The sequence below is a fragment of the Anas acuta genome, chromosome 6 (assembly GCF_963932015.1).
Source record: "Anas acuta chromosome 6, bAnaAcu1.1, whole genome shotgun sequence".
In the NCBI taxonomy this organism is placed as follows: domain Eukaryota; kingdom Metazoa; phylum Chordata; class Aves; order Anseriformes; family Anatidae; genus Anas; species Anas acuta.
This window is the reverse complement of record NC_088984.1, coordinates 13,605,613-13,626,501: the sequence shown is the minus strand read 5'-3', so window position 1 is coordinate 13,626,501 and position 20,889 is coordinate 13,605,613. Positions and strand designations below refer to the sequence as shown.

Sequence of the window (20,889 nt, the reverse complement as noted above, 5' to 3'; positions counted from 1 at the left end):
TGCAAAAGTAATTGGTCTAAAAGAAGACAGTGGTGTCTGTCCCACAGTCATACAAGGGAAATTTGTTGACTTTGACTGAAGTGGAAGAAATAATGCTATTTGGGAGTCATAGTTTAATTTCTGGTATTAAAGTCATACATAATGTGAGTAATAGCCATTATGTTCCCAGACTTAAAATTCTACGTGTTTACCTTCACATATAATTGCAGAAGTTGTACGTGTGCACATCAGAGAACATGAAAAATAATTACAAGAAAGCCTTAATTCTAAGCACAGTTAACCAGGAGAACTCTCTGCCACAAGGCATTGTTCCGATTGCTTGGCTATGTTTGAAGGAAAGATTTTAAAGCAAAGGTTAATTTTCAGGGCTACAAAAACCTAACTGACTCGTGTCTTATCATTTTTCTTGCACTTTCTTCAGAGGCATTTTTCAACTGGGCATTGCTGCAAATGGGATGTTGCAATAAATGGACCATTAGCATCAGCCATCGCGCTAGTTGCATTTATTAATTTTTGTGTTTTTTTTCTTCTTCTTCTAGAGATGTTATTTTAATGCAGAGTAGCACGAAGTGTGTAAAAAGTGAGATCTCAGAATAAGATCTCAAGGTAAACGTCTTAGTCTCTTTCTAGCTAATTCTGGAGTTACCTATAGCATATACAAGTAATTCTAACCACACAGTTATTTTCATAATTGCAAAGGTTGGAAGTTTAATTAGACAATCAGAAGGAAGCCCTCAAGCCAGCCCATTTTCTTAAACAGCTCTACCTAGGCAATGGGAGCAGCATTGTGTAACGCGGCGATTTATTCTGAATAGCATAATGTTCCCTTATCTTTTTTTCCTGATTAATTTCCTGACTGAAGTAGCACATAAAACCAAGCTGGTTAGACAACGTGTCAGGAGCCACGTGTCCTATTCAAATTTGAAACTGAGGTGGAGATTGGGCCTCTCCCCCTTTTCTTGCACATCTGTCCAAGGTGTACCATGCTGCTGTCATGACACCACCAGCACCATCTTCAGATCCCAGCTCCTGCCACCACTGACTACATGGGATGGATGTTTTGTTTTGTTCTCTCAAAGGTTTCTGGTCTTCAGGGATACAGAGAAAGGCTTGAAAAATGAGCCAGAGCAAGACCAGTGTTTGCAAGGTAATTCCACCCCCTGTCACAAGCAGAGGGCCATCACCCTGCACTGTGCCAAGGAGCTCAGCCGGGCCCTGGAGGCCCTCCCTTTGCCACTGCTTCTCAGTTTCAGTTGCCTCCTTCCCCAAACGCACCTGCAAGCATGTACACGCTCACCCCCTTTTCAGGAATTTTACTATTGTTTTCAAGACGGAAGGGAGGAAGGTAAATCTGAACTCTGCCAGGTCTGCAGAGCAGAGCAAGGAGAGATGAGGGTTGAACAGCTGGGGATGAGAGTGGGCAGCGAAGTGCAAACCAAACAAAACCCACAGCTGGGTGCTGGGACAGGACTGAAGGGCAGCAGCCCCGGCACGAGGGCTTGGGGCTGTCCCAGGCCCCTGTCAGGCTCCCTGTGGACACCAGCCCCTGGCTGACTTTCAGCACACCAGTCGCTCCGCACGCCTGCCTCCCTCCCGTGGAGCATAAACAGAAGCAGCTGGGCCCAGCTCGGCTCCGTCCCACATCTCGCCTTGCCATTTGCACCCACGCGCAGCGAGCGGTACCCGGCTACAACAGCAGCAACGTTTTGCACGCACGTGACCGAGGTGCAAACGACAAACCCGAGGCTCTGGCACATCCACCGCCTGCCAGGCTGGGCCCCGCTCACCCCACCTCCCCCTCACTCCTCCTCCAGTCCTGCTCCTCCGCAGGCTTCTGCTCCCCGCCGAGGACAGGCTCCCCCCTTTTGGGGGGCTCTCCTTCTTGCAGGCATCCCCCCTCTTCCCCTATAATGCCTTCCACCCTCCTTACCTGCCTTGCTCTCTGGAGAGCCCTACTTTCCACAGTTTCCAGTGACAACATTTCATGTCCACATTTAAAAGCCCCATGCAACATTCAGGGTGCAGCCAGAAGCTCGGTCCCTCGCTGTGAGGCATCCCTAATCAATCCTGTCAATTAGGGCTCCTGTCCTGGACTGTCCCCACAGGAGCAGTGGGTGGTCTGGGAGCTTCTGGGCTGGCTTTGGTGGGATTTCACATCTTTTTCTTTTGCGGAGGTGATACTATGATGCCAGCTACACTTGTTGTTTTTTACCACATGCAACACCAACACACTGGCAGTTAACAAGCTACAACACAGAACCACTTGGCAACACAGAAAACGGGCAGAAAATCCCCAAGTGGGGTTGGGGACAAAAGCAACAACAACAAAAAGACCGAAACCATGAACTGACAGTGTTAATGACGCAAGAGAAAGAAGCAGAGAGGCTGCCAGAGAGCGAAGGTGCTCTCCTGGGCCCCAGCACGGTGCCAGCAAGGGACCTCACCAAGGCAAGCAGCTGCCACTTCACCCATCAGACAGCTGAGCAGCTCCCCGAGAGCAAGAGAGCCCAAAAGCCAGACTGATTTTGGTACCAACACCCTCCTTGAGTTCAACTGACATTGCCAGCCACAACCAGGGACTTGGGAGCACAAAAGGTGCCACCCAGTCCTGTGCAGGCTCTGAATTTGACCGTCCCAAACATTAATTACTACACAGGGTATACCTGTTCATAAAGATCACGGTGTAACACCAAAAACACCCACCACACGCAGCAATGTCCTGGAAGGCAGGGGCTCAGGCTGCTCAGCTCTGTCTTGGGCAACTGGTGCAACGAAAGGCCAACAGAGAAGAACTCAGTCAGGGGTGGACTGGAGGTAAGGGAACCCAAAGAGTTTCACTCCTGTTGCAGGAACGAACTTTGAAGCTGTCTTCACTTGTAACACCACATAATTCTAGGTGGCTGCAGATTTATTACTTTATTCTCCCAAATTTGGAAGGTTTCCACTTTTGACCACATAAAAGAAAAACATTTTCCTTTTCTCAATATGACCTCCATTTTCTATTCCGAGACGAAATCCATTACAGCAAATCCTGGAAAAACAAAACATCTAATCATTTTTCCTGAGAGTTTGTTTTAATTTTGCACTGGATTTAGCTGGGCCAGAGCCTTTCCCCTCAACACACTCTCCACTAGCAAAAGACATTGCTTGCAAGACTGTTTTTGAAAGCTAATGATTGCTCTGTGCTCACTGTAGTGATTTCCCATGTTATCAGCCCGACTCGCAATCGCAGCCAAAGGCCTACACCATGAATTACTTGCCAATTAAACAGTGCTTGCACAGAGGCTACGTGTTTTACACCTTGACAGCTATTATAGTCTTAAACTAACTGGAGCTTTGTCTTAAATGGGAATTATCAAATGTTGAACAGTCTGAAGCACAGACCCATGCTGACTTTGAAGGAAGACATAACAGAGATAAATTTACTGTTAAAATTTTATCTTGGGTGGGAGTAAAAGCAGGAAAGACATAATCAAAATATCCATATCTTCCTTGCTCTTTTACATCAGACTTCTTAATCCTGCCTAAAGACACTCCGAAAAATTATTTGTGTAATGGAAAAAATATCAGGGAAGATAGTTGCCCTCTGCTACAGCTAATATCATTAATACCCTTACGTCTGTTCCCCCCACACACACCCTTGGAGGGTGGGGAGAATCTCAATACTCCAACTAAATTGCGTTATTAGGCATCTTTGAGACATAAAACATGTATGAAAATGAAAGTGTGATTCTATTCATTCCATATTTGTGCCTCAAGCAGCTTTAAGTTCAGGATCCCTAGAGTATCCCATGGGTACTGTCTCCACTATGGGACTTTGGAAGCTCCTCTGCACCCCCAGCACAGGGGGAGCAGTTGGACTATGCTTTGCTGCAGTTAAGCCCTTTAAGATGTATGATGTCATCATGCCCAGACAAGTGCTGGGAGATGTTTCATTTTTCACTTGTTTCAAAAAGTAAAGCAAAAGAGGTCTTTAAGTATTTATGAGAGATTCACTTGGTTTATACCATTTATTTCACACATAATATATGCAAATTTAGTTTTTTTTTTTTTTTTTTTTTTTTTTTTTTTTTTAAATCAGCAACATAAAGCCTATTATCTAGTGAATTTCAAGCCTGGGGTAACTCCCAGCAACCAAATACAGGATTTAATAATAATTCTGTCATCAAGTGAAATCTTTCCCTGAGATAGATACTGAAAGCAGCCTGCCCACATAGCACAAAGTAGCAAGATACTTATTCCTTCTCAGAAGCTTTACAACAGGGTCAGACCTGAGAAAGCGGCTGTTGTGGCCCTTTCACTTCCCTGAAGTTTGGAGCAGGATTGACTGCAGCAGAGGACTGCATACAGCTTCCTACGTTGTTCATGTTCTTGCTCTATATTGTTCCAACATCCTACAGTCTCACTGTAATCTTTATCTACAGAACAATGTGAAAATATCAGCTTTTTTCCTGAAATGAATACCAGGAGCTGTTGACCAGATGATAAAGATTTTAATATTCACAAAAACAGAATGTCAATGAAGAACATCTTGTATGAGAATTAATGCTTCCAAGTCATATTGCACGCATTTTGGGAATGATGATTACTACTAGAAAAGCCTTACTCTTTCCTTTCTCTTACATTGGGAAGTTTAATTAGGCACCCACCAAAGACTGAGAATTACCTGTTGGAATTGTTCAGCTGTACTTTTTTTTTTTTATTATTGTTATTCTTGTCTGTGCTGGCCTGCAAGCCAAACCAGTTTTGATTTCCATATCTTTTATTTGTATATTGTTCAATCAGGCACGGGCCAATTCCACATTAAAAATAAATATACTGTGTCACCATCATAAACTGCAGTGGCCAAAACCATAACGTGCTGCTGATTAAGGCTGTGCAAATAGAGCATCCCCTAAAGCAAGAAGAATGGGCACCTGCGCTCATGGGAACTGAGGGAGCAGCCAAAGTCTGGCTCCTCAGCAGCTTGGATGACCCTGCAGAGAATTATCAGCTCCATGCTTTGCAGTAGAAAGATCTGAGCCTCAACAGCCTGGAGGGGAGGAAAAAAAAGCAGCTCACAGATGTAGGTGATGTTTCCAGCCATGCTGTTCCACACCATGAGCGGAGGAAAGGAAAGAATGACAAGAAAACTCTTCCACTTATAGACCAACAATCTGTAAGGTATTGAAAGCTCAGTTCCCCAAAGGCCAAAATAAATACTTCATCACCATACTTCTGCGCTCCAAGAGCTAAAAGACAATCTTCTCTTGCACCCCAACCCCGTCTGCAGTTCTTACAGTAGGATATCCCATGACAAAGATCAAAAAATTAACACCATCCTATGCCACTGTGCTCTGCATCCCTCACTACTGCCATGATTTTCATACTGTGAGAGCTGAGTTTGTGATGTGTGCTCTACTGCAAGTCCAGAAATCTGAACTCTGTTTCCATTCTAACATACATCTCTGGTTAGAACTAAAGCTGCACTAATTTAACCCAAGGTTAATTTTTAAACTCTGGCAAGAAGCTTTATACAGATGCATATTTCTATTTAGGCTAAGCTCTTTCAGGTGTGGTTCAAACTTGGGAACTTGAAATAGACCTGATTTACACTGCAGTAGATTGCGTTTGCAGATTTCACATCTGAATCCATTTGATTCATATTGAATCTATTTCATCTGCATTTTTAGTATCCATTCTCCGCTTTCTGCCCCTATTTAAGTGTTAAGCTCTGTCCTATTCATATGAAGAAATTCACATATTTATGTGAAAATGAGATATGCAGGTTCAGCTTTTACAGCTCTTCTCCAAATCCTGCCATGAAACAGACAGTTAATAATCATCACCAGACATGTTGAACCGTTTCCCTGCCTATTGAAATTACTATTCTTTCTCAACAATATCTTCCAAAAATATTTTACAACCCCCAAAAAAGCTGTATGTAAAGTATGTGAGAGGAAAAAAAAAATCAACTGTTTAATTTGATTTAATCACAAGCTGTGTTTTCTGCATTAACTCAGTCTCTGCAGTAGTTATACCTCCATCACCCTCCTCTCCATGCATGCTGGTCACATTCACTACCTGTTCTCCAAAGGCTGCCTGCCTAGATCAGCGTGGCTGAGATATTTTGTTCGTCTCCGTGCTTAGTCTTTTGCTTTGCCATTTTCCCCTAAGGCCAGCTTTTGTCCTCCAAATGTAAACAAGCCTTACTTCCCACAATTTCAGACTTTGAGTTTGACACATTTGTCCAGCCCCTCCTCTACCCATTTTTTCATGTGACACAGCACCAGTTTGTTCCCAAAGACAACAACCCAAAATACAATGTAGTTCCAGTTTCTATGGATTACCTGGGACATCACTGTCTCTCCTTCCTGCTGCAGGGTGACGGCCAAGATATATACCCAGATTACCTGCTCTGGGTGGCCCTGCTTGAGGAGAGTCTGGCCAGATGACCTCCAGAGGTCCCTTCTGCCCTCAACTACTCTGAGACACTACAATCTAATATTGTAACTTCCCCACCAGCCTCTGCTACCCCAGACAGAAGTCTTAACATCTGGCTCACTTGGTTTTTATGCATAAGAAGGCCCATCATAGGTAGAAATGCCCTTTTAGTTTTCTTTGAAGTGATCCTCACTACTCATTTCCAATTACATTTGGGCCTTCTTTCCTGTATGATCCATTGGCCTTCAGCTAGACCTTACCTTCATCATTTCAGGCCCTCTTATTTGCACTATCTGGTCCTTGCAGACTATTCCCAAATAATCTGGAGGAAAAAAAAAAAAAAGCCTTCACAGATTCTCTGCACAAGTAAAAGCATAACATGGGCATCTTATTCTTTCAGCAGGAGGAGTGTGCCATTACCATAGTATTTTTTTCATCGTTTAATACATGCAGTTTTGCTCCACTGGTCTTCCTACAGGATTTTGCTGCAAAGATCAATTGATCATTAAATACATTTTGTTTGCAAGCTCTTTGGGAAGGCACCATATTTTGTTGTCTGCCTGTGCAGTGCCTGGAGCAATAAGGTCCCTTCACACCATAGCAATGTCGATAAGATATACTCCCAACTGTGCTAGGTGCTATACATACATACAGTGACACGTAGGAGATTGGTGTTGCCACTTTTTTCTTTGTTGCCTAGTCTAGTTTAGGTAACAGATGAAGACAAGATAGGATGATAAATGATCCTGCATTACATGGTTGCACATCTTAAACAGTTAAAATCAACACATATTTGTAAATGATTTGACTGGGAAAAGCATGAGGCACTACTAATGGAAGCAATCTCAGCTGCAGTAGAAAATGCAGGCACAATATCAAAGGAATATCCAGAATAATTTGTAATATTTTCCATTAAAACAGATCTTGTTAACCTGTAGGCATCAAGACACAGTAAGATATCCAAGATATAAAGGGGAAAAAAAAAAACTTTTATAGAAGCAGCTAGACAATACAAAAACAAACTAAAAAAACTTGTTGGCAGTTTGCCACCAGTGGGAGATAATTCCCTGGGCTTGGGGTACCTCGGCCTACCTAGTCATTTGTCCACAGGCCTCTCCACAAAGGACTGTATAAATAACACATGTTCCTCTTGCCTTTGTTAGAGGACAATTCTTAGGCTGCCTTGGCTTTGCAGTGGGATAGACATTAATAAGCACTATCAGCAGAAGCACCATCCCAGCAGCATATGTGGATACCCGCAAGCTGAGGCTACCTTCACAGTGATAGTACCCCATCCGGAGGTCAGAGAGAACCCAACCCCAGCCTGCTGGCTCTGTCAGGTTCCTCTAACACAGCCTGTACAGCCCACAGAGCAGGCTGCCGACAGGCTCAGAGCTGGGCTCACTACAAGAGGCCGCAAGCGCTTCTGCCGTGCCCAGCATCACCTACTGGAGCAACTGGCCAGCACAGCCAGGAGTACAGCTGAGTAGCACGTACTCACTCTTCCAAGCTCCTCCCAAGCATGAGATCAACTTTTCGTTCTTACCCAATGCATAGATGTTTGCCAGAGATTAAAATAAACATTGCTGTGGTTTTGTGTTAGCATCAAAATCAGGAGGACTGTCAGGCGCTAGTGCTTGACACTGAAACCCATCTGCAAGGCTACCTCTAAGTCTCAAGGGATTCTTCTTTGAATATTTTTTTTGGGGGGTATATTGTGCCACTGCTGTTCTTCCTTGGTGCCTTCCACCCAAAAAAAATTGCATTACAGTCAAAGCAGCAGACACCAGGAAAGCCACCAATTCAATAGTCCCTGTGCTGCAGCGCAGGGGTTAAATGCAAATCATCCCAATACCCAACCCCTTGTAGCTGGCTACAAGACCTCTCGAGCTGTGCAGCAGAAGCAGATCTGGGATGATGTGTCACTAGAATTACCAGAGGTTTATTGCATTTTTCTCCATTCCCAGAGGGAAGAGCATGAAAGGTCTCACACACTAACAAGTCCCCCATCCCAGCAGCCTGCAGCAGAGTATGGCAGCTCACCTCTGCCATCAGAAGTTCTGGAGGCAAACCCCCAGGGAAAAGGCATATGAGCAAATGCTATTCTCTATTTGGTACTCTGATTGCAGAACTAAAGTTTTCACTCTTGTCCAAATGACAGTAGCATTTTCCTGTACAAAAAGAAAGTAACATTCTTACCTGCACTAAATTCCAGGCTTCTGCTTTTCTCAAAATACCCTCATACACACCTCTTTTAGGCAGGTAAACATGTTTCCACACACATTTCAGGCCTGCTTCTGAACCCATTACATCAATGTCAAAGAGGAATTACTCCAGCAGAGGCAAAGCCAGTGTAAAACAAGCCCAAGTGGGAAAAGAATCACACCCTTCCTTTTAGTTTCTGTGTAGCCCTTTTCCCCTCCCTTTGCATAAGCCTCAACTCTCCAAGTTCAAGGCAAATGCTTGCAATATTTCTGTGTTATCCTCAGTAATGTGACAAGAGTAATTACAGAGTCCAGGGAAGCTAAGTAACACTGCTAAAGCAGTGGGTGGTCTAACGGCTTGAATAGCTCCTGTGCACTCAGGTTGGAGGGGGAGTCCCCCAGACCCCCACTTGGTACCCTAGGTAATTCAGCCACGTTCTGCAACACTGGCCTTTTTGTCTGGGACGTCTTGGCACCAGCGTTGCTTCACTGACTTGAGACATACCCAAGTTCTTTCAGGTGGTCTGCAAAGTTAACTCACCCTGAAAGAGTTTGTCCTTGGTACCCACCAGATTCCCTTCATCTTCCATTTCAGTCAAAAGCTCCAGGGTGAAGCACTCTGCGCATTTTTGCGAGGAAAAACTGCTCAGAGACAGCTATTCCAGGTGCACAGGCTTTTGCTGAGTACAGCATTATTTGGGGTGTTCTCTAAAAAAAAAAATAATAATAATAATAATAATCTACTTTTACAGTAAAAGAGTCATTTGCCATGTGTAATGTGCTGAAATACTTTGCCACAGCAAAGTCTGGTCTAAACATGTTGTTGGCCAATAAAAGGGGGGAAACACACTGCCAGTAAACATTTGCGTGGTATGTCTTTGAAGGCTTCAAGGCAGACTAAATGGAATAATTGTGAAGATGTATTATTTATAATACAACAAATCTTCCCCACAAGATATAGGTCTCCATTAATCTAGTACCCAACTGCTTTTAAGTGCATTTTTTTAATGTGTTTACCCTGCTAAGGGAGTTATGTTTTATTATCTCCATTTTGCATTTGGGGAATTGAGGTACTGGGAGATTAATAGATTTGCTCGAGGTTACATAGCAAATCTCCAGCAAAGCACAAATGCAGACCAAGTGTCCCAGATTGTTCTTCTCCACTGGATGTATCCATCGATATGCCAGGGCATATTAAAACATCAAAGATCTCTTGTGACATGGCTTTTTCCCTGTATAAAATAAGATTGGTCTCATGTGAGCAAGCAACATTGTATTGGAGTCAGCAGAAGTTCACCTATTTACATGAAAGCTGAAGCAAGATCTGGAGCTGCTGTTGGAATATCCTTATTTTTCCCAGCTATCCAGTGCTTTCAACCCAAATTCAAAATACCTTTTCACTGACGAAAACTGCTGCATCTGGCAAATGTTCACTGATAAAGATTCACTGATACCACTTGCATTTCACATGCTACCATCTGAAGTCAGATATTGCTTCATGTCTCCCTCAAGCTTAGTGGACCTGCAGCTTTTGAAAGTCTGCCCACATACTGAAGCTGCTAAATGGGGATTTAGGACAATGGTTTTCTGGACAGGTTGGTTTGGTTTTGATCTTAACCCATATGAACTAGTGATGGAAGGTAACATTTTTTTTCCAAAGTACCCTACAACAGCAACCCCTGTGGATGAATGGCCTCATGGGAATCAGTGGGAGAAAACGTGTTCCTGTGTCCCATCAGCTCTCCACATCAGGTTCCATGAAGATTGGGACCTATATTGGTCTTGATCCTACCATAGAGTCTGGGAAATTGGGAAGACTGCAAGCCCTTCTCTCCAATTTGCCAAATGCCAGCTCAGTCCTCTCACCCCAGTCCTCCCTGGGAGGATAAAACCCCAGCCAATGCAATCAGAACATCGTTGCTTTCAAGATGATGATGTTGAATTCATTTCCAAGCTCCAGTTTAAAGCTAAGCATAAGGGGAATTTGAATGAGTAATAGGGCTGATAGCAACGACAGCAGAATATCCTGTGCCTGCAGATACCCACACATGCCCTTGTCAGCACGTAGAAGGAGATGACATAAAACCTCCATGTCTCACCACAAAAATAAAAAAAGAGAACAACCAAGGGCTTTGCCTAAAGCACCGTGCCTGGGGAAGGTAGTAATGGGAGCTTGAATTATTCATTTACAGGACTAAAAAAATCCCCTCGGTTCAGCAAAGTGAGCTGCACCGAAGGTGTTCTGTGGAAAACACGAGACTGGTGAGCTGTTCCTTGTCAGCACGGACTGTGGGCCCACTTTAGCTCTCACACACACCCTGAATGGCAGAGCTCCTGTTCTTCTGTGAGGACGGAGACTCAGTAAGATTACTCTGTGAGTCACCATATCTAAGTCAGCCTCATGACTCGAACAAACGAGACGCGGTCCTCGCTGCAGAGCTGCCACTGGAGAGCCCACAAGCAGGATTCACCTAGCAGGCAGGCAATACCTCCTCACAGCAGGGGCCAATTTCATTTTCCATTTAAAATCAGGGATACATGAAGGTAAACAGCAGCCACGAAACTGTAGGCTGCTCCATGCCTCCGCTCACTTTGAATAAGGTTACCCCAGGGAGGAGAAGTGGTTTTGAGGTGAAATACAAGACTGAGGAGCTCAGATATCCTTATCCTGCACCAAGGTAAGCCCCACGTGCAGAACATGATGCTCTGCCTCCAGCACAGCATCTGGGCTGCCCAAGACACATCAGACCTCCCTCTCCAGTTAAAGATTATTCGGTGTCAAGCGCTCGCCGGCACTCTGAACAGCTGAACAATGAGTTTTCCCACTGCCTCTCCTGCTAATGACGAGCGAATAAAGAATCCCCTAGGGATTTTCCCTTCATCTGCTCACGAGTGCCACTTCGCTAGTCACATTTATCTGACAAATCTTACAGATGGCTTGGCATGAGCTTGCGACAAGCACTCCATCTTTGGAGCTGGGATTGGCTGCCCGAGCCACACGACGCTTCCTGTGGCAAATTGGACAAGCCCACGGGAGAGCCTCATGCTGCTGGAGAAACACCCCGGCAACCCCAAAGCTTCATCGGGCACAAGACACTGATGAAGGTGATGGCATTCCCAGCGCAGCAGCCACCACAAGAGGAATGGGGTCTCAGCACAGGAGAAATTGTGCTCCAACCCAGGCAGAAAGACATCCTAGTAAATGACTTCCCTTGAGTCGTTTTCCTGCTGTTACTGTGCTGAATGCCTTTCTGTTAAAGATGAATTTTCCCCGTTAAAATAATGGGGGAAGAGAATATAAAGACCCATCTGCAGGCCACATTTTTAGAGGGGTTTTTGTTTGTTTTCCAACATTGTCTGTGAAACGTTGGTTGTCTTCTGAGCTCTTTCCAGATGTGTACTTTCCTCATCCTATGTACCCAACTCTAATTCCATTTTGAAAGCTGTTTGACTCAGGCAAATGAATAGCAGGATTTTAAAACAGATACAAATAGTAAAACTAGGTTTTTGCACAGTCCCATAGGTACTATAGATGGGACCGTCCAAACACAGACCCTTCTAATCCACCAAGAAAATGCCCTTAAGACCTGTTCAGAGTCAGACTTAAACCCCATAAAATCCAGGAAATTCAGGGATAAGCCTGGCTATCTGGACTGATATTCTGTCCTCAGTTCACCTTACTGGGTAAATGTTAATGAATGCATTTGTTTATTCCCTACAGTTCTATGCGGGGAATATCAACAATCTGATATTATGGGAGGAGGTGAAATTTTTTCTCCTGTATGTGTGTGTGTAGGAGTTGCTCAATATAATTTATTCTCTTTCACAATAAGACTTTACAGCTCCTCGATCCTTTCAGAGCTCTGAAGCTATGCAGGGTCTGTCTTGTAAAGCTTCAGGGAAGAGGCCTCAAAGGAAAATCAGTTATTACAGGAAACAGGGCCGATTTTCCGTATCACACAGCCTCTCCCCTCTATTCATATTAAGCTGTATTCCAGTGCAAAAAGCCCATCCAGATGCTTTTCACAGAGGATCCGAACCTAGACCTCCACAGGCAACAGGAGACCAAGTCCTCCAGTCAAGAGCAGAGGGGAACTGGAGTGCACAACTCTTCTGGAGCAACATCTCATGTCCACCTGCTGCAGCACCCTGCATAGCAGCAGTGCCACATCAAGTATGAGCAGAACAGCCACACTGGTCCACCTAGCGCAGCACCAGGTCTCCTGTAATGGTCAGATGTCCAGAAAACAGCAGAAGCAAGGCAGACACTTACACTATTTCCCTCTCATTTCTGCTAGCCATCAGCTGTTTTCAGATGAAGGAATTTCCGAAGCCAAATGTGGTTTCTAGCTACTTAGTAATCTTCCATACATTTCTTTACACAAACTTGTCCAGCCATCTTTTGAACCCTAACAAGCTTTTAGCCTCCACAGCAACCCTTGGCAGCAAATTCCTCACCCCCACTACCAGTTGCGCAGAAAACATCTTTTTCTGTGCTAAACCTGGCTTTTGCTAGTGTGTTGGTTTTTTTTTTTTTTTTTAATATGACCTTAAATCACATATTGCCACAGAAAAGAAAAAAAAATCCTACCCACTCTTTCCCCACTACTTTTGGTGGGGTCCTACCCCAGCAAAACCACCTCTTCTTCAGGCCAAGGAATCTCAGCCAACTCGATCTTTCCTTATGCAGAAGCCATTCAGATCACCATTTCTTATCCTTTCTCTCAGTTATTCCAAGCTCTGCTGTGTTTGGGATGGGGATTCCAGAACTGCTTGTGGTATTCATGGTAGTCATGTATTTCACGTATACTTGCCAGTACCTCTTTTTCCTCTCCTTCTGAGCTCCCAGCATGACCCTTTCACTTCACACTTAAGAAACACTATCTTTCCCCCATTATAGGCAATAAGAAAGTAGCAAAAAGGCTTGTCTTTAGTTTTATAGCAGATCTGTGAGTCAGCAGAGAAGCAGACCAAAATTTCCAGAGCCTTTCCTGATGCTGTGCAGTCCAGCGGTACTTTCTGATGATAGCCGCTGCCCTGGTGACTTGGCCAAGTTCCGGTTTGGACAAAGTTCACTTGCAATTTTTAAATGAATGAAGCTGACCCAAGTTCAGTTATAAGTTTCCACACAGCACTACTCTTTCACCCCATCAATGTTAGGTACCGTAACTGAGCTATAATTCAGGTGCTGCTGCATTTAGGAACATGTGTGAGCTTCCAGGTGTTCTCTCAGAGTGAGGACCAATAGCCACAGACACTTCTACCCACCTATAAAGCATTCTACACATCTATGAACTATTTTTTCCCCCTCCCCATCCCCAAAATATACAGTACAAGTGAGTTTAGTTTGGGCAAAGATTTCTGCAGCCCAAGAGGAAAGATGCACAGAGCCTCTCTGGTGTGTGGTTGAGGTTTTGTTATCACCAGCTAATTTGGTGTAAAAGATATGCAGCTACTACTGCAATGGGTAGCCCTACAAGCTCTTAAGATAGGCAAAACTTCCATTTGTGACAAAATTCATCCCTGATAAAAATGGCACTATTCCATCAAAATCAATAAGGTTGCACCTGTGAGTGCCAGCTGTGAATCAAGTCCATGGTTCTCAAATGATGCAAAGTGCTCCAGGAGGAAAGATGCTATATTTAGGTCCCATATTATTGCTATGTAGACATTTTCATAACCCCTAATTATGGGGCTTTTTTTTGCAAGCTCTGTAGTATTAACTGGATTGGATAAATATATAATTAGAGAGTGTTTCAACATGCACACTCTTGATGCTGGAAGCTTTATCAGCTCTTTCTTCCCTTCATGATCTGTTTTGCTTTTCTTTTAAAGCTGTTTCTATCAATTATAGCAAGATTTACTCAGAGCCCCAATACAGGGTCATTACAGACACCCTGGTAGGATAGAACAGAGCTACATTTGTTCCCAAACCCTTCTGATTTCCAGAAAGACACCTCCAGTTTGTCACTATATCACAACATTGCCCAAAGCCAAGCGGATCAGACAGGAAAAACTAATAACAACAAAACAGCAACAAAAAAAACTTTTCAGATGTTCCCTGACCCCAAATTATTTATAGGCCAAGGGTTCACACTCCAACAGCTTTAATAGAAGATCTAGTGCTGGATCCTACCAGTGGACAGAAAGTAAGACCAAGGAAGTTCTTCATTTTCTGAACAGTGACAGAGACACACAAGTAATTTCAAAGATTTCTAGACTGGAAGTAGATACGCCCCTGCCTAGAAGAACAACCACCCTAACAAATTACTAAATTGGTTGACAGGAAAAAGCCAAGTTACTTTTTTCCAGCATCCTGCTTTGTCACAGTGAAAGATATTACCGATGTTTAAATCTAACTAATCCTACAGGAATGGGGGTGAGAAAAGTAGCATCAGCATTTTCATTTTGTTTCCAGCTGCTGAAAAAGCTGGTATCACTGTTTATTGCTAACCAAAAATAAATAAATAAACCTTACACAAATACACTTCTGCGCAGGCATGACCAGTAAGTGATTTATCAGAGTCTTTCAGATGTGCTTACAAACCTTTTCCTCTTACACCAGCTTACGCCCAGTGAGAATCTGAAGAGCTAAATTACAAGTATAAACACTTCCAAACAGAACTTAATAATAGAAAGAATTAAGAACACCGCTCGAATGACATGATACGGATGCCATATTATTAAACAAACGGCTCACAATGGTATTATGACATGAGTCATAATGCCCGATGCCGTGAACACATTGCAAAAAAGAACAATAGCTGTTATCACCAGCTACAGAGATACACAGAGCACAATACCAGGAGCCCAACTGCTGACTGATGTAAAGCAACACTTCTGTCTACAAGCCAACGGGATAAATTCACACCTGGTGCAAAAGGGTGCAACTGAACTGAAGCTAGGAGAGTTGCAGCATCTTCAGCTAGTCTCTGATATTGTACCAAAGGTACAATGAGCCTTGCTCTGCACAGTCTTGTAGCCTGTTTATGACTGCAATTGACAGGGGAATTCCAATTTGGTAGGATTTTGAATCCACTTTCTGCAGGTGTGAATAGCTGAATCTGGCCCTACATTAGCACTAACATATTTTAAGCCTAGCAAATCACAGAGTACATCTGAATTGTTGTAGTGTTCAATAGTGTCACCAAAAAAAGTTTGCAGAGACAGAAAACAGGCAGCCATAAGCACATGGACTGGTTTACCATTCCTTTTGTTGTTGTGTCTGGTAATTGTGGACTGCAGCTGGTGATGCTGAAGAAGAACTACTGTACGATCTGGCACATTCACAAGCCCAACAGACAGAGCATGGAATAAAATCCCGGGGTGCACTTACAGCATGTGCTTCCCATAATTAAAAGTCTATTTGTGGCACATGTAGTAGGAAAAGCTTTCATTTAGGGTAAAACTTAAACATAACTCTGCTTCCAGACCATATCTCCTTGAACTGGGTTACTGCATCAAGCAGAAGTAACATCCTCCAAGCTCCACATCTGCAATTATCAGAGGGGGATGAGGACAACGTGAGGAGAACCTACCCATAATATGAAACGCAGGGCTTGGTTCACTGTCACACACTGTTCCCTTAGTGATTCCACCACTGTGGTGCGCTGCTAATATAAACAGTCAGCTTGATTTCTGTGTGCCTATCTCATGGCAAATACGAGACACCTGGCACAGAGACTTAGCAGGATCTACAAGGCCCAGGGGCCACCCAGCAGCTCCTGGTGTAGGCAGCACAGCCCATACAGGACACATGAACAGGGTGCTGTGATATTCTGTCTGTTTCTCAGTTTTGACAGCAGCACTAGGGACCCCTGGCAGCTGCCCTAAAGGCAGCCTCAAGGTTGCTGTGAACTGTGCTAAAGACCAAGCCAGCTTCTGAACAATTTCAAAACACGGGTTGAGCAAAAGTGGTTTGCTGTGCTCTCTTGGATGTGGAGCTGGCTGGAGCACAGCCACATCTGAGCACAGGCTGCCTTCTCTTCTGCTATCACAAGGGCACCTACCCACCCTGTACATAATGCAAGAAGGGTGCAGTACTCAAAAAAAAAAAAAATAATCAAGAAATCTGCTTAAAATAACAATTAGTTACATTACCTTTGATCCATTAGCAGGATCCCCAAAATTTTAATAGAGATATTAACCTGGTAGAAGGTGATTCACTTGGAGAAAGCCTTACATTTTGTGTGTGTTTACACATAAAATGCGTACTCACCCGTGCAAACATGCCACCCAGATCAAGCCAAGCATACACAATACATAAGACATAAATAAATACTTATGAATCACCAATAACCACCTCATAAATTACACGGCCTTACAAAGTATCACTGCTAGAGATAATTCACACAATTGGATACAAAACACACATATACGACTCTCATTAAGACAGATAAGGACTGTTTGTTTCCTTTCATAAGAGCCTGAGGCCTTAATTTACTAAGGTGCCAAACTATGATTATTTTTTTTAAAGCTTGTAGCCCCACAGCTGTGGGTCAGTTCCAAAATCAGACCTAGCAATGAGCCATAAGAGACCAAACAACTGCAAACGCAGTGAGCAGAAGACAGGACAAAAGGGTACAGAAGTCCAGGAGCCCCCAGTCCGCTCCAGCTCCCAGAAGCAGCAGCCAGCAGTTTCCAGGCAGCATTTACATCCCTTTATCCTTAACAGATGGCACTTCAGCATCTACCTCTCCTACCTGTTCCCACTGCAACACCCAGGACCAGCTCCCACTTCACACAAACCAGGACCAAAGCTCCAGCTGCAGGAGAGCGCAGCGACAGCAGCGCTCCATAGCTCACAGCAAACTCTTCTGCAGGACAAACATGAGCTGCTCTCCATCTGACACAGCACAGAGGGACAAGAACAACCCTGCAGCCTCAGCCTGGGCAAAACCTAAATGCCACTTTGGTACCACTTGACTGATACAGCCCAAACACTGCATGTTTGTTTTGCTGACACAAAGGTTTAAGTTTGCTCCCCAGCCACATCTTCTTTCCTCTTGGATACAATAGTCATCTTCATAGCACTTATTATAACATATTGCAGCAATAATGTGCAATTATCCTCAAAAACAAAGCAAAAGCTCAAGATAAAAATAACAGGCACTGAACACACTTACCAGCTGGGAGAAGGCAGCACGACTGCAGTCTACCACAGCGCAGCCATTTTAGGGACGCAGCTGCATCTTCCAGTCTGATTTCAAAGGCTGGTCTGCAGTAGGACAAGCTGGGAGGTGGGCTCTCTCCAAGAGAAGGCAGTGGCCAGGCTCAGCTGTGACTGCCCTGGCTCTGTGGAGATCTCGTGAGGTAGAGACAAGCCTCAGGTGTGGGTCTAGGTGCTTTGCAGCTAGGTTCAGTGATTGCATTTGGGCTAGGCAAGAGCTTGAAATGCTTGGCACCTGTGAGAGGTCATCCCTTCATTAGGACTATTAAGTGCCCAGCAACCACAGCTCTCGTTCTGGGTCCTCCTTTCTAGCAGCGTGTGACCTAGGGAAATCAATACACCTCTTGGGTTTTCTTCTTGATCTCTTTTTTTGTTTTGTTGGATATCTCTACTTTGACACTGCCCACAGCAGACTCCTTCAGTGTCAAGTTTATTACTAGGCTCTAACTCTTCCTTTCCCATGCTTTTACAACAATGTATCACAAAAAGAAATGATAGTAGAGAAAAAAAAAATATCCAGCACCAAAAAGAGGGAGTCTGTGAACTGAAGTAGGGACTTCAAATTCTCAGCAGCAGATCATCAACATGGTAAAACTAAGTGTAAGGAAGCTGTACGTACATCTGATGTCTCTGACGGTTTCACAGATCTCTCAGGTTATACAGCATCTGTGTACAAACTTGGCACCTCTGCTTTGTACCAGGAAGACTGGTTAGAGCTGCACACATTGAAGGAGGGCCTCTGTTGAATAGTATTGGCCAAATCAGATTAAAAACCCAATATCTATGATGAAGGCTGCAAGCTGCCTGCTCAGAGAGGTTCCACTGATGTGAACCAGAAGTTCCTTGCATGTGGTCAGGCCCTAAATTTGATACTGGAATTTAAAAACAAATTAAGATTCCCATGTAATATTGACTTTTTTTTTTTTTTTTAAGTATAAGATTTTACAGCATGGAATGCTATATGCAGTGGTTACATGAGTCCAAGTAATTGTACCAATTATATAATTTGATATAATTGCACTAATTACATAAACACATAATAATGAAATATAAGTTATTCCAAGAGCTAAACTGGAAGAACATTAAAGAACCTAAATCTGCTCCCACTTATTCTAGTACAAATCAGAAACAATTCCCCTGAAATCAATGAAGTTACCAAAATAAAATTGGTCCCTAACATTAAAAGAAGCCAGGTAAATGCAACTTTTGGTTCAAGGGCAGTGACTGTGCAAGCAAATGAAAGCTACTGTGTTATTCTGTACTGAAGGAGTTTGTTAATTCCTGGCCAAATTCCAGTGTATGCAGGGAGAGTCTCCCTGTGTTTATGAGCAGGTGAGTTGTCTTTACCTCATATTCTGTGTCTGTCATGCAGTATCAGTGGCCTTTGCTAAGTCTTTTAGCTGCTGATTCTAAAGTTAAAAATAGATTTTTTTTTAGAAATACTGAGAATGAGTTAGGCCTGATCAGGATTTCAGGAAAACCAGGTTCATGTGTGTCCTTAGCTGTGTTGTTGCCTGAATTAAATCTGCAGACCTTAGGAGAGCTTCTGCAGACTGACACCAGTATTAACAGAAAGAGACTTTCCTCTTAGACAAATATTTATATTCCTGATCCATTTCACAAAATGCTTTTCAATGCTTTTCACACTAGAAACCAATCCAAACATAAAAATATTATTAAGAAGGATTCATTCAGTGAGGGGTTTCCCTCTTCTCCCATGGCAGGGGGAATGCTGTAATTAATTTCAGTTGTTGACTTCATCTCTCACAAGTAGCAAAGCAAAGGACATGAGACCTGGCAGTTTTGGAGCAGGTGTCTGTTATGTGTAGAAATACATGATGTATGCAGAGTTAACCCACCGAGTGCTCTGTTGCACCACATCGTGACAGTCACCCCGTTCTCACAGCCCTCATTAACACCAGTGGGAGTTCCAGGCGCCAGCACAGGGGTTTTGCCTGTGCTAGAATATTTTAGAGGACAGAAATTCTCCAGCTCCAGAGATTGATTCCACTCCACAAAATAGTATGATGACTTAGCATTTACAGGACCAAACTCAAAGTCTATAAGACACAAAAGAGAGACAGCGATTCACCTCAGAGAGGGGGGTATGGACCTCACCCAGATGATTTTTTGGATACAGTGCCTAACGCAGCACAAGGCAAAGAAACTGGATGCTTGATTTTATGAGGCTAGGAATTGGAGACAGGAACATAAAACCCCAAAATTTCAAAAAGCAATCATCAAGTTTGGGCATCTAATTTTTCAGTTTGCCTAATTTCAGAAATGCAGAAGGTGGCAGCTGCAAAAAGTGGGGTTCCTGCAGCCCCTTGCAAAAAGCTAGCAAGAGCAGCAGCCTTGCCACATCCCTGAAAAATCAAGCCCAAACTGTCTCAGACTGGCTGCCCCAAATTAAGACCTTTTTAATTTTACTTCATTTCAGCCTTAGAAACCTGTGTGTCGGGTTGCTGTCAGCAGTAGGAGTCAGGAACACGTCGCTCGTACACTGTGCTCAGAGCAGCAGGTGATTCCACACCTCAGAAAACCCAGAGAGCGTTGCATCCAGATCAGTTTCCAGAGACTGCTTCACATAAAATAAAAGGACCTAGGAACCTGGACTATGATCCAGCCCCCTGAGGTGTTGCCCCCACAACATATAGATTTATGCTCTCCTTTGCATTTCTACATCTGCCCCACGAACCGTAGCTTCACACAGAGGGGCAGGGACAGCAGGAGAAGAAAGCTGTGAAACTTTTTGCCAAGAAAAGGGGGTTTTTATGCTGTCCTCTGTGAAATTGTTCAGGATCCCAGGCTTGCCTGCGGGTTAGCAGTGGGATGCAGGATGCAGACTGCTCCCTGCTCCTGGCCAGCCCCAGCTCGCAGCCATTTGGGCTGCTGGCAGCTCCCCAGGCCAGGGGGTCCCCATCCCACCCCCAGACACCCTGTTCTCCTCGTGGTGGAGCACACAAGTCCCCATGTCTGACACAGGGCCTGTATTCAACCCCAGAAACCAACCACCTTGCAGTGGGAATGAAGTGTAAACAGGCTCAGCCTGTGGGGCCCTGTGCTGAAGAGATTTCTCCAGTACATCCCGCT

General features: G+C 44.0%; 1 long non-coding RNA gene across 3 annotated transcripts in view; it reads right to left on the bottom strand.

Annotated features, from left to right (window-relative positions):
* LOC137858960 (uncharacterized) overlaps positions 1 to 18,056 on the bottom strand; it is a 29,685-nt gene extending 11,629 nt beyond the window's left edge. The window contains exons 1-3 of one of the 3 annotated variants that reach the window (XR_011098096.1): positions 17,753 to 18,054; positions 9,169 to 9,335; positions 8,467 to 8,594 (exon numbers count right to left, since the gene is read on the bottom strand). This is a non-coding gene — a long non-coding RNA (uncharacterized lncRNA). Of the gene's footprint in view, positions 1 to 8,466; positions 8,595 to 9,168; positions 9,336 to 17,752 lie in introns of all 3 variants that reach the window. The other 2 variants (XR_011098098.1, XR_011098097.1) reach the window with 2 other exon arrangements.
* Positions 18,057 to 20,889: the final 2,833 nt, after the last annotated feature.